The 15,000-nt window shown below is 41.2% G+C and overlaps 1 protein-coding gene and 1 long non-coding RNA gene across 11 annotated transcripts in view; one reads left to right on the plus strand and one right to left on the minus strand.

The window, feature by feature from the left end:
• Nucleotides 1–14,852, minus strand: part of LOC149130892 (uncharacterized) — a 19,916-nt gene extending 5,064 nt beyond the window's left edge. Inside the window, exon 1 of the long non-coding RNA XR_016238621.1 lies at nt 13,957–14,852. This is a non-coding gene — a long non-coding RNA (uncharacterized LOC149130892). The remainder of the gene's footprint in view (nt 1–13,956) is intronic.
• LOC106867625 (contactin-3) overlaps nt 1–15,000 on the plus strand; it is a 629,470-nt gene that overhangs the window by 549,152 nt on the left and 65,318 nt on the right. The window lies entirely within an intron of this gene.

Here is a 15,000-nt window from a genome sequence, read left to right on the forward strand (position 1 = left end):
TTGTTATTATTATTTGATAAACACAATATATGTTTTTATGTGCAACTACTAGTTTCATGTGCTCAGAGCATGTCAGACAATGTTTTTTAATACGTCTGGGTCCTAGCATAATCATCAGGCACTGCCCACATGGTATAATGAACTAAAAATGTGTTTAGTAAATAATAACTATCTCCCACATTTTTGTTGATCTTACCATCTTTTGGAACAGCACACTATATATGTGTGTGTGTGTGCATGTGTGTGTGTATGTGTGGAGAGAGAGAGAAAAAGAGAGAGAAAGAGAGGGAGAGATAGTCAACGAAATAAACACAGTTAGGCTTGATGTAAATATACTTAGATGAAGCACTAAAAAATACAAAACAAAAGTATAGTATAAGGGAAGAAAATAGATAATTTTATAACTCAACAACTGTTTCAAGAAGCCCAGGCTTAATTAATAATCATAAATTGCAAATGAAATGTGCAAAACGTCAAGGGTATTAACCGGTAACAAGTCACATGAGGATATTAAGATGAGTCCAGTTCCCTTCATCAGGGGAAGATTATTTCATGTTGCTCCAGTCCACTCATCTGGCAAAAGTTAGTAGTAACTGTATTTCAAAGGGTCAGCCTGGTCACATTCTATGTTGTGCTGAATTTCCTTGAGAACTCCATTAAGGGTACACATGTGTGTGGAGTGCTTGAGTGCTCAGCTACTTTCTCAATTTTACAAGCAGGCTGTTCCATTGATTGACTCAACTGGAACCTGAAGCATCATAACCAACAGAATGCCAATTATATATATCGAAGTATGTCTCTTTGTACAAGTATATCTTTTGGCAAGTATATGGCTAAAAGAGATATGCATTTGCCACAAAAACAGTAATAATAATAATAATCCTTTCCATTATAGCCACAGGGGCCAGAAATTCAATGGGGAGGGGACTAGTTGATTACATCGACCGCAATGTCTCACTGGTACTTAATTTATCAGCTCTGAAAGAATGAAAGGCAAAATCAGACTCAGTGGAATTTGAACTCAGTATGTAGTGACAAGCAAAGTACCTCTAAACATTTTGCCCAGTGTGCTAACGATTTTACCAGCTCTCCACCACCACCATAATAATAATAATAATAATAATAATAATAATAATAATAATAATAATAATAATAATAATAATAATAATAATAATAATAATAATAATAATAATAATAATAATAATAATAATAATAATAATAATAATAATAATAATATATATATATATATATATATATATATATGCCAACACTATGGAATAACAACAGAAAAAAGATGGTATAAACACACGCCAGAAAAGGTCACAGAAAACGAGAAAGCAACCATACTCTGGGATATGCCAATACACACAGATAGAGAAATTAAGGCAAATAGACCAGATATAGTTGTCAAAGATCATGAAGGAAAAAAATGCTTTCTAATTGATGTATCAATACCAGCAGATGACAACGTTTCTCGAAAAGAAATGGAAAAACTTTCAAAATACAAAGACCTGGAAATAGAGATAACTAGAATGTGGAGTCTAAAAACAGAAACAATTCCTATCATAGTAGGTGCCTTAGGTATAATAAAAAAATACTCGGACAAATACATAACAAAAATACCAGGACTTACAAATATATGTAACATACAGAAAATTGCACTACTGGGTACTGCACACATTCTACGCAAAACACTTTCAATACAGTAAACATAAAAGCACCACAGCAAACCACAGCACATACCCAAGGCGCACAGAGCTGCGCTCGGTAGTGAAGTGAAAGCACGTTATAAAAATAAAACTACTGAACAATAATAATAATAATAATAATAATAATAATAATAATAATAATAATAACAATGACGATAATAATAATAATTAATTGACTATAATTAAGGAAAGAAAATATAGCTTAGAGCTCCACTGAAGATGTTTACTGTACGGAGAAACAAAAGTATTTTAATTTTATAGTTTAGCTAAGCTAATATAATTTCATAGCTTATTAGCTTTGTTTCTAAAATTGCCTTAGACTTATCCACATTCAATTTTACTTTCAATATATATATTTATTTTGGGCAACTTATTAAAGTAAACAATCAGTTATAGTCGAGTGGTTGAAAGAAATGATTTGCAATTGTCTTGTTTCGTGTTCAAGGCCCACTACACAGTATATTGGTTGAACGTGTTTTCTTGTCGCCTTTCCATTGATTGGTACCATTTAAATGGAATTTCATAAGCAGAAATAGTACAGAAGCACATTGCATGTGCATGTGTGTGTGTGCATGTGTATTAATATTTTGCAGAACAGAGTGACTCAAGGTCCTGTCTACACTAACACCTGTGTGTGTATATATATATATATATTGTTGTTGGCACTCCGTCGCTTACGATGTCGAGGGTTCCAGTTGATCCGATCAACGGAACAGCCTGCTCGTGAAATTAACGTGCAAGTGGCTAAGCACTCCACAGACACGTGTACCCTTAACGTAATTCTCGGGGATATTCAGCGTGACACAGTGTGACAAGGCTGACCCTTTGAACTACAGGCACAACAGAAACAGGAAGTAAGAGTGCGAGAAAGTTGTGGTGAAAGAGTACAGCAGGGTTCGCCACCATCCCCCTGCCGGAGCCTCGTGGAGCTTTAGGTGTTTTCGCTCAATAAACACTCACAACCGCGATCCTATGACCGCGAGTCCGCTGCCCTAACCACTGGGCCATTGCGCCTCCACATACACACACACACACACACACACATATATATCATCATCATCATCGTTTAACGTCCGCTTTCCATGCTAGCATGGGTTGGACGATTTGACTGAGGACTGGTGCAACCGGATGGCTACACCAGGCTCCAATCTAATTTGGCAGAGTTTCTACAGCTGGATGCCCTTCCTAACGCCAACCACTCAGAGAGTGTAGTGGGTGCTTTTACGTGTCACCCGCACGAAAACGGCCACGCTAGAAATGGTGTCTTTTATATGCCACCCGCACAAGAGCCAGTCCAGGGGCACTGGCAACGATCTCGCTCGAAAACCCTACAAGGCCGGTCAGGCGGTACTGGCAACGATCACGCTCAGGATGGTACATCTTATGTGCCACCCGCACAAGAGCCAGTCCAGGGGCACTGGCAACGATCTTACTTGGCTTGCCGGGTCTTCTCACGCACAGCACATTTCCAAAGGTCTTGGTCAGTAGTCATCGCCTCAGTGAGGCCCAATGTTCGAAGGTCTTGCCTCACCACCTCAGCCCAGGTCTTCCTGGGCCTACCTCTTCCACGGGTTCCCTCAACTGTTAGGGAGTGGCACTTTTTCACGCAGCTATCCTCATTCATTCTCACCACATGTCCAAACCAGCGCAATCGTCTCTCTTGCACACCACTACTGATGCTTATGTTCAGCTTTTCTCTCAAGATACTTACACTCTGACGGGTATGCACATTTACATTACACATCCAGCGGAGCATACTGGCTTCATTCCTTGCGAGCTTACGCATGTCCTCAGCAGTCACAGCCCATGTTTCACTGCCATGTAGCATGGCTGTTCGTACACATGCGTCATACAGTCTGCCTTTTACCCTGAGTGAGAGTCCCTTTGTCGCCAGCAGAGGTAAGAGCTCTCTAAACTTGGCCCAGGCTATTCTTATTCTAGCAGTTACACTTTCAGCGCACCCACCCCCACTACTAACTTGGTCACCCAGATAGCGGAAGCTATCAACTACCTCTAGTTTTTCTCCCTGGAATGAGATAGAAGTTGTTTCCTGTTTGTTTACAGTCTTTATTGCACCTGAACATCTGCCACATACAAAAACTAACTTTGTAGTTAATCTGCCTTTGATATTGCTGCACCTCTTATGTGTCCATAGCTTGCACCGGGTACATCTTATAGAGTTATTACCTACTCCTTTACTGCATACTGAGCAGGGCCAACTACCTGAAGGGGTTTGTGTTTTATCTACCTTCCTACTTATTAGGATTTTGGTTTTTGCTAGGTTGACTCTAAGGCCCTTCGATTCTAGTCCTTGCTTCCACACCTTAAACTTCTCCTCTAGTTCTGATAGTGACTGCGCAATTAGTGCAAGGTCATTAGCATAGAGGAGCTCCCAGGGGCAACCTGTCTTGAATTCCTCTGTGATCGCCTGGAGGACTATGATAAATAGGAGGGGGCTGAGGACGGAACCTTGGTGGACCCCTACCTCTACCCGGAATTCATTACTGTACTCATTTCCAACCTTCACCTTACTGACAGCATCTCTGTACATGGCTCGCACAGCTCTCACTAACCATTCTTCTATCCCAAGTTTCCTCATTGACCACCAGATAAGGGATCGGGGGACCCTGTCAAAGGCTTTCTCCATGTCAACGAAGGCCAGGTACAGAGGTTTATGCTTGGCTAGATATTTCTCCTGCAGCTGTCTCACTAGAAATATGGCATGAGTGGTGCTTTTACCTGGCATGAACCCAAACTGCATCTCATCTAAATTGATTTGCTCCCTAATTAGTTGGGCTATGACCCTCTCCGTAACTTTCATAACCTGATCTAACAGCTTGATGCCTCTGTAATTATTAGTATCTAAATCGTCACCTTTACCTTTGTAGCAGTTTACTATGGTGCTGCTACACCAGTCATTGGGTATGACTCATTCGTGTATCACCTGGTTCGTAATACGGGTGACTAGGCTGTAGCCAACACTGCCAGATATTTTGAGCATCTCTGCAGTGATTTCTGATGGGCCGGGGGCTTTCCCTGTCTTCATACTCTTAATTGCTTTATATACCCTGGTACTGTCAACTCGGATAGCTGGTCCCTCTGTTGGGTCAACATACGGCAGGCTCTCTTTCTCCCATTCATTCTCTTTATTAAGCAATCTATCGTAGTGGCATCTCCAGACCTCTTTCTTTGCAGCCTCATTTAGTGCAAGCATACCATCATGCATGCGAACACATTTCTCTCCTACGACATCACTATTCTCTCTCCTACACTGTCTTGCAACACGAAATACCTCGAATCTTTGGTCCTCATGGCGCAGAACATTGGCAATTCTTTTCTTATCTGCTTCCCCTCTGGCTAAATAAACCTGTCGCCTAGCTTCCCTTCTGGCAGATTGGTACAATTCCCTGCTACCACCGTTCTTCCAGTACTTCCAAGCCTGTTTCTTTTGTCTAATAGCCCCGTCTACATCCTTGTTCCACCACCACGTTCCTCTGGGTCGAGAGGGGACTTTACACCAGCCACAGATCTGGTCTGTGGCTCTCAACAGGTTGTCCCGCAGAAATCTCCTATTGTCTTCCACGTTGTATGATGCTATATCCCCTGTATATATATATATATATATATATATATATATATATATATATATATATATATATATATAACAATATATTATAAATTAACTACCAACAAAAATAATTGGTAAGCTAACTTTAAAAATCATGTAAAAATCATGTAAAAATGATGTGTAAAGAAATTTTGATTTAAGCATCTTAATGAATTCTTTATACTGAAATATATATTGAAGAAGATAAATATGTTCTTTTGAATTTATACGTTTTTGCGTCGTAACTCCTTTATTATTATTAATATATATATATATATATATATATATATATATATATATATATATATATATCATCATCATCATCATCATCGTTTAACGTCCGCTTTCCATGCTAGCATGGGTTGGACGATTTGACTGAGGACTGGTGAAACCGGATGGCAACACCAGGCTCCAGTCTGATTTGGCAGAGTTTCTACAGCTGGATGCCCTTCCTAACGCCAACCACTCAGAGAGTGTAGTGGGTGCTTTTACGTGTCACCCGCACGAAAACGGCCACGCTCGAAATGGTGTCTTTTATGTGCCACCCGCACAAGCCAGTCCAGGGGCACTGGCAACGATCTCGCTCGAAAATCCTACAGGAGCCAGTCAGGCGGTACTGGCAACGGCCACGCTCAAAATGGTGCATCTCATGTGCCACCCGCACAAGAACCAGTCCAGGGGCACTGGCAACGATCTTACTTGGCTTGCCGGGTCTTCTCACGCACAGCCCATTTCCAAAGGTCTCGGTCCGTAGTCATCGCCTCGGTGAGGCCCAATGTACGAAGGTCTTGCCTCACCACCTCAGCCCAGGTCTTCCTGGGCCTACCTCTTCCACGGGTTCCCTCAACTGTTAGGGTGTGGCACTTTTTCACGCAGCTATCCTCCTCCATTCTCACCACATGTCCATACCAGCGCAATCGTCTCTCTTGCACGCCACAACTGATGCTTCTAATGTTCAGCTTTTCTCTCAAGATACTTACACTCTGACGGGTATTCACATTGACATTACAGGTATTCACATTGACATTACATCACATTGACATTACATCACATTGACATATATATATATATATATAATAAAACAGACTTTTCTGTCAGTCAAATTCCTTCACAAAGCTTTGACCAACGTGAGGCTATGGTAGAAGACACTTGCTCAAGGTTCCAAGGTGTAGTGTGACTGGAGCCCCCAAAATCTGGTTGGGAAGTTAACTTCTCCCTACATGGCTTTTAAAAAAAGTTTAGTACTAGGATCGAGTCGTTTGGCTAAAAGTTGTTCAGGGCAATGCTCCAGCCAGGCCACAATTTGAAACAAGTTAAAGAATAAAAGATAAAAGATGTATGTTTTATCAGCAGGAGGCATGGAATTCTTCGCTTGCTGTCTAAGGAATGAAAAAGCGTTCGTAAACAGACCCTCTTTCAGATACAACGGGAACTGGTCGAAGGGAGATAACTCTAACTTAACCCCTCCCCGAAAAATATTAATAGCGTGCTTTGGACATATGAACAATTATATATATATATATTTATATTAATTAGTCTCACACTAAGGGTTCAACGGAGTGTGTGTGTGTGTGTGTGCTATCAAAGGGAGAGCGAGGGAGAGAAAGAGAGAGAGAGAGAGAGAGAGAGAGAGAGAGAGACTGCTACTTTATTTAATGAACCCAAACTGTTAACAGGCAAAGCTGACCTTAGCGAGATTTGAGCTCAGAACTCTAAATAGCTGGAAGAAATGCCATTGCTCATTTCGTTCGGTGCTACTAAACCAGGGGTTTTGAAACTGTGGTCCGCAAGGACAAGACAGGGGGTCCGTGGACAGCAAATACTTTTTATGAGCAATTTGATTTTATATATGTTTTTTAATCGAAATCTTTTAATTGACAATAAACCTATTTGTTAAATACTGTTAAATAAATAAATGTAAAAATATATGTTTTATTTTAAGCAAATATTTATGTACAAATTTCATAAGCGTTTATAAGGGGAAGGTAAAGCCTGAAATATAAAGGGGTCCGCAAGTCAAAAAGTTTGAAAACTCCTGACGAGCTGGCAGAATCGTTTAGTAACTAAACTATTTCTGCCAGCTCGTCATTGAGAGAATTCTTGCTTGAGGTGTCTCCCAGACCACCACCACCACCACCACAAGACACAAATAAAATAAACCAGCATTGTTTCTGTTTTAGCGATAAAGACTTCGCCAATTAATAGAACTGATAACAGCTGGTGCTGAAGTTGGGAGGTGGTGGTGGTGGTGGTGGTGGTGAGGGAATTAGACAGAGAGGTGGTCTATGTGTGGGGGCGAGGGTGACACACTGGCTGTTGGTCGACGGTGGGGGAGACGGGTGGATCGGATAGGGTTAGAGGGTTATCAGAACCTGAACGGAACCGAAGTACACGCGACGATAAGGAATTTTGGTCGAAGTTATCTAAGGAAAGAAAGAAAGAAAAAGAAAAAAACACGCTTGTCGACAACATTCTGTGTGTGTGTGTGTAAGTATTTATTAATATTTGTATGTATGTGTATGTGTTTACGTTTATATGTGTACATGTGTTAAGGTGTGTATTTGTTTGTGTATAGATACGTGTTTGTATATGTGTGTGTGTGCATGTCAAGGTGTGCGTTTTGCTGTGTGTTTGTGTCTAGATACGTGTGTGTATATGTGTGTGTGTATGTGCATGTCTAGGTGTGCGTTTTGCTGTGTTTGTGTCTAGATACGTGTGTGTGTGAGTGAGTGTGTGTGTATGTGCATGTCTAGGTGTGCGTTTTGCTGTGTGTTTGTGTCTAGATACGTGTGTGTATATGTGTGTGTGTGTGTGTGTGTGCATGTCAAGGTGTGTGTTTTGCTGTGTGTTTGTGTCTAGATACGTGTGTGTATATGTGTGTGTGTGTGTGTGTGTGCATGTCAAGGTGTGTGTTTTGCTGTGTGTTTGTGTCTAGATACGTGTGTGTATATGTGTGTGTGTGTGTGTATGTGCATGTCTAGGTGTGCGTTTTGCTGTGTGTTTGTGTCTAGATACGTGTGTGTATATGTGTGAGTGTGTGTGTATATATGTGTGTATGTGCTTGTCTAGGTGTGCGTTTTGTTGTTTGTGAATAATGCGTGCATTTGTGTGTGTGTGCGTGTGCGTGTGTGCGTGTGTATGTGTGTGATTCATGTGTCTGTAAGTGTATGTGCAATGTGTCTAGCTGCAAGTTTAGACAATGTTTCGGTATTAGTGTATGACATCAGCCATGAATAAATGATTGTGCGAGTGTGTTTGACTGTTTAGCTCAGTCGAACAGACGAAAAACAATGCCACACATCCAGTTATGAAGTCATAGACTTTTACCGAAAGACGGACATGCGTTAGATTGTTTGTTTGTTTGTATGTATGTGTGTGTGTGGAGGCGCAATGGCCCAGTGGTTAGGGCAGCGGACTCGCGGTTTCGATTCCCAGACCGGGCTTTGTGAGTGTTTATTGAGCGAAAACACCTAAAAATCTCCAGGAGGCTCCGGCAGGGGATGGTGGCGAACCCTGCTGTACTCTTCCACCACAACTTTCTCTCACTCTTTCTTCCTGTTTCTGTTGTGCCTGTAATCAAAGGGTCAGCCTTGTCACACTGTGTCACGCTGAATATCCCCCGAGAACTACGTTAAGGATACACGTGTCTGTGGAGTGCTCAGCCACTTGCACGTTAATTTCACGAGCAGGCTGTTCCGTTGATCGAATCAACTGGAACCCTCGACGTCGTAAGCGACGGAGTGCCAACATGTGTGTGTGTGTGTATGCGTGCATGAATGTACGTGACATTCTCCTCTCAGATTCGTGTATGCGTTTAGGTGTGCATTAGTGCTTGTATCTTGAAGTGATGTGGCTTTTACAATTCACAATATGTAAAATGTGGAACGGTTTGCATCTCAGTTGAAGGTCTGAAAAGACATGTTAAGAGAGTGCATACGGTGGCACCTGTTTCTCCTGCCAGCCAGCACAATTGTCCAGTATGTAATAAAATGTGCTAAACTTTGGCTGGGCTTAAAAGTCATATAAGGGCATCAGTAATGAATCGTTTCAGCAAGTCATTTTGGCAATGGCTTTTCTCGTGTAACTAGGGTGCAGCTATGATTGATTGATTGATTGATTGATGGACGGATGGACGGAGGAGAGGGTGCTGAAAAGTTCCTGGTCTTAAGAGTGCTGCGAAAGGGCTGGTTGGAGGCCCAACCTTCCGTGTTCTTTTTAAAGGGCTTCGAAAAACTGAAAAACCGCTGCAATAAGTGTATGAATCGGAAAGGGGAATATGTTGAATAAAATCATAATTAACTGACCCTCCTGTATTTTCTTTTGGCGAAATTAAAGAAATACGCACATCCTGTGTTTAGGGTTAGGGTTAGGCTTTAGGGTTACGGGTTGGGGTTAGGAGTTAGGGTTAAGGTTACGCCGAAAACGGGTGGTGTATGTATTCTTTACCTCTGCCTTTTCTTTTACTCATAGGTAGGAAATTTTCAGCATCCTTTGAATATATGTACGAGTATGTGTGTGCTTGCGCGTGCATTCGTGCTATATCAAGGTGTGTGTTTAGGTGTGCATCCGTGCTTGTATGTGGAGGCGCAATGGCCCAGTGGTTAGGGTAGCGGACTCGCGGTCATAGGATTGCGGTTTCGATTCCCAGACCGGGCACAATGCCCGGTCTGGGAATCGGGCATTGTGAGTGTTTATTGAGCGAAAACACCTAAAGCTCCACGAGGCTCCGGCAGGGGGATGGTGGCGAACCCTGCTGTACTCTTTCACCACGACTTTCTCTCACTCTTACTTCCTGTTTCTGTTGTGCCTGTAATTCAAAGGGTCAGCCTTGTCACACTGTGTCACGCTGAATCTCCCCGAGAACTACGTTAAGGGTACACGTGTCTGTGGAGTGCTCAGCCACTTGCACGTTAATTTCACGAGCAGGATGTTCTGTTGATCGGATCAACTGGAACCCTCGACGTCGTAAGCGACGGAGGACCGTGCTTGTATCTTGAAATGTGTTTGTATGCGTTACACGTATCTGTGTGTGAGCGTGCACCTGTTTATATGTATGTAAAAGTGTAAATGTGTGTTGTTGATCTGTGTGTGAAGACGTGTTTATATTTTAATGCTTTTGTATGTTTATATGTGACTGTGATGCGCACCTGTATTTGCGCGCGCTCTTGCGCGTGAGGGCATTTATGTTTGCGTGCGCATGTGTGTTCGCAGTTTGGGAATATTCGAGTACTCTCGTGCGCGCGTGGTTGCGGAAGAAAGAGATAGGGACGTAGTAAGAGTAATAAAGTGAGATAGAAAGGGAGATTGACAGAAGTATATATATAGAGAGAGTAAAAGAAGAAGAGAGAGTGATTAAGTAAGACAGGGAGGGGTAACGGACAACGGACAGAGAAATATATATATATATATATATATATATATATATATATATATATATACAGAGAGAGAGAGAGAGGGATAGATAGATAGAGGGATAGATAGATAGAATAGAGAGATGAATATACATAGAGAGAGGGAAAATAGAAAGGTATATATAGAGAAGTAGGAAGAAATAGATAAGGGTATATGTCAGAGGTTCTAAAACTTTTTGACCCACCGCCCCCTCATGACCACATAATACCACCCGCGGGGTAGAAATAAATAGTTTATATTTTACTAATTTATATATACTATGAATCATTTGATATTTAAGATATTATATAATTTGTATACAATACTATGTTATAATAGATTCATAGTGTCCCCCAATTCACTGCCTTCCTCTCAATACCTACTTTTTCTTTATCGGCCCCTTAGGTACCAGCGCCTACCTGGACCGTCCCAATGTCCACCGGGGTGGGGGAAGGGGCAGTGGCCCCCACCTTGAGAACCTATGATATATGTATTTATAAAAGAGAGAAATAGTGTATGTATGTATGTACGTATGTATGTATGTACGTATGTATGTATGTATGTGTAGATAGATAGATAGATAGATAGATAGTTAGAGATGTAGAGAGAGAGAGAGAGAAAGAAAGACAAAGAGATAGAAAGATATACAGAGAAGTAGAAATAAAAAGAGATAACGATAGATAGAGAGAGAGAAAGAGAGAAGAATAAAGTATAGAGGTAGATAGATAAAGAGGGTGAGAGAGAAAGAGAGAAATAAAGTTTAGAGGTAGATAGATAAAGAGGGTGAGAGAGAAAGAGAGAGAAATAAAGTTTAGAGGTAGATAGATAAAGAGGGTGAGAGAGAGAGAGAGAGAAATAAAGTATAGAGGTAGATAGATAAAGAGGGTGAGAGAGAGAGAGAGAAATAAAGTTTAGAGGTAGATAGATAAAGAGGGTGAGAGAGAAAGAGAGAGAAATAAAGTTTAGAGGTAGATAGATAAAGAGGGTGAGAGAGAGAGAGAGAGAGAAATAAAGTATAGAGGTAGATAGATAAAGAGGGTGAGAGAGAGAGAGAGAAATAAAGTTTAGAGGTAGATAGATAAAGAGGGTGAGAGAGAAAGAGAGAGAAATAAAGTTTAGAGGTAGATAGATAAAGAGGGTGAGAGAGAGAGAGAGAAATAAAGTATAGAGGTAGATAGATAAAGAGGGTGAGAGAGAGAGAGAGAAATAAAGTTTAGAGGTAGATAGATAAAGAGGGTGAGAGAGAAAGAGAGAGAAATAAAGTTTAGAGGTAGATAGATAAAGAGGGTGAGAGAGAGAGAGAGAGAAGAATAAAGTTTAGAGGTAGATAGATAAAGAGAGTGAGAGAGAGAGAGAGAAATAAAGTTTAGATGTAGATAGATAAAGTGGGTGAGAGAGAGAGAGAGAAATAAAGTTTAGATGTAGATAGATAAAGTGGGTGAGAGAGAGAGAGCGAAATAAAGAGAAATACAGAGAGATAGAGATAAAGGAATGCATAGAGAGATAGAAAGAGTTGTAGGAGTGGAGAAGTTACAACGAGTTCAGTTGGAAACTTATATACGATGTAAATGCTTGTAAGTCTCATGTTTAGAAAACAAGGCTCATACGAATATATACATTATAAAACCATGTATGTATAAACCATATATACACATTATAGCTGTCAGGTAAGCATATAAAGATTCATTTGTCTCACTCTTTAAACAATTTCGTTCATTGAACAACCAAACAAACGAATAAGGCTGGAGTGGGGGCATCTTATGCGTTCACTCACTTTGCTAGAAATAGCGACCAAATCTTCATCAACTAAGTTGAGCGAAGGATAAGTAGTAACATTGGACGATATGATCTAAGATACACCATTTTATGGGGTTTTTTGGGGGGTACTACTAAAGCAGCCAGTCGTGAGTGGTCGATCCCAACCCCAACCCTATCCCCAACCCTAACCCTAAACACGTATTCATTTGCACACGCGGGTTAGGGTCAGGGATAGGGTTAGGGTTAGGGACAGGGACAGGGCTAGGATCGACCACTCACGACTAGCTTGCGCGACCGCGCGCTCGGGACCATGCTGCTTTAGTAGTACCTTTTTTTTTGTTTGTTTTTGTGTTTAATTTTTTCAGTCATTGGACTGCGGCAATACTGGAGCACTACCATAAATGGGATTTAGTAGGACAGCTCGCACCCGCCACCGAAATACTTTCTCTTTTAAAGTTTGACACTTATACTTTCGGTTTCTGCCATGGTGTGGCGACGTAAACAAACCTCCACCTGTTGTCAAGCAGTGAAAGGGACACTCACACACACACACATATACATGTGTGCGTATATATATATGTGTGTGTGTGTGTGCTTAAAAGGTTGTTTGCTATGCCATTGAGGGATCATTGGTTTCGCACCTGTAAGGCACGTAGCTGTATAGGCGATTCATCAAACATAAATGGCCGGAGGCACACAACTGCTGTGACCAGCCATAACAAACTGTCTTCTAAATATATTAATGTTCTGATGTTTTACAGTGTGTTTCTGCCCTAAATCTTCGAAACGCCTGTGTTAGAATGGTGGCAGCTGATGAAGGAAAATAATATTCTCTATGTGGCCTCTGTGTGTTCTATACTCTGGTTATTATCATTTTTTTTGTCTACGTTTTGTTTGCACTGTCCTGTACCCAGATATGCACCTATATATATATATATATATATATACAGGTAGATGTAGGTATGCACATACTTGTATGTATATATGCATATACTCATTTAGTATTTGTTTTATATATTCTCTTTTACTCTCTTTTACTTGTTTCAGTCTTTTGACTGTGGCCATGCTGCAGCACCGCCTTTAGTCGAGTAAATCGACCCCAGGACTTATTCTTTGCAAGCCTAGTACTTATTCTATCGGTCTCTTTTGCCGAACCGCTAAGTTACGGGGACGTAAAGACACCATCATCGGTTGTCAAGCGATGTTGGGGGGACAAACACAAACACATACATATATACATATATACGGCGGGCTTCTTTCAATTTCTGTCTACCAAATCCAGTCACAAGGCTTTGGTCGGCCCGAGGCTATAGTAGAGGACACTTGCCCAAAGTGCCACGCAGTGGGACTGAACCCAGAACCATGTGGTTGGTGAGCAAGCTACTTACCACACAGCCACTCTTACGCCTATATATATACACTATTATTAATATTATTATATATACACTATTATTATTAATATTATTAGATAATAAAACGAATGGTTTATACCTGGTAGGTTACTGGTAAAGCACATTGACTTCCACAGTGTTCGTTATGTATTTGGTTAATGAGAGATGGAAAGTATGAGAGTTTTTGTTAATAACTACAATTGTTTTGACCCATGTGGTATCGATCTCTCACGGGTGGGATATCCAACAACTGGTTCAGGAGCATCCGACGGTGCAGATGTGTCTCTTCGGGTAATAAACAGATGTTGTTGGCTCTCCATGGCTTACGGCGACGAGGGTTCCAGTTGATCCGATCAACGGAACAGCCTGCTCGTGAAATTAACGTGCAAGTGGCTGAGCACTCCACAGAAACGTGTACCTTTAACGTAGTTCTAGGGGATATTCAGCGTGACACAGAGTGTGACACGGCCGACCCTTTGAATTACAGGCACAACAGAAACAGGAAGTAAAAGTGAGAGAAAGATGTGGTGAAAGAGTACAGCAGGGTTCGCCACCATCCCCTGCCGGAGCCTTGTGGTGCTTTAAGTGTTTTCGCTCAATAAACACTCACAACGCCCGGTCTGGGAATCGAAACTGCAATCCTATGACCGCGAGTCCGCTGCCCTAACCACTGGGCCAATGCTAAGGATATTATTACAAGAGCATATTCAAAATGAGATAATTCAAGAACAGATATAAGTGTGTAATATGAATACAGAATATGGAAAACCCAAGCTTTGCGGGGCCAGACAAGTCACAAGGCTTACAGGCAATCAGTGAACTTCCACAGTTGCCAAGTGGTACCGAAGAAATCGGAAAAGTCCACTTGGAAAGCCTCGACAATGATGAGAAAACAATTAGTTTAGTTAAGCAATTTAGGTCAAGGTAAGATAGAAGGGTGCAATTTAGACAGAATTGGAAGCTCATTGTCACCAGTGGTTTACAATAGCATCTGATGGTCGGGTCAATACTGGGATATATATATATATATATATATATATATATATATATAGTGAAGTATATTGCCACTTAAGTGTGGCTGACCCTAGGGGTGGATGTTACTGTTGCTTTTAGCCCCAGGAGGACATCTCCTCCAGCTGGCTTA

Source organism: Octopus bimaculoides, chromosome 27 (assembly GCF_046866305.1).
Source record: "Octopus bimaculoides isolate indiv1 chromosome 27, ASM4686630v1, whole genome shotgun sequence".
NCBI classification, from domain to species: Eukaryota; Metazoa; Mollusca; class Cephalopoda; order Octopoda; family Octopodidae; genus Octopus; species Octopus bimaculoides.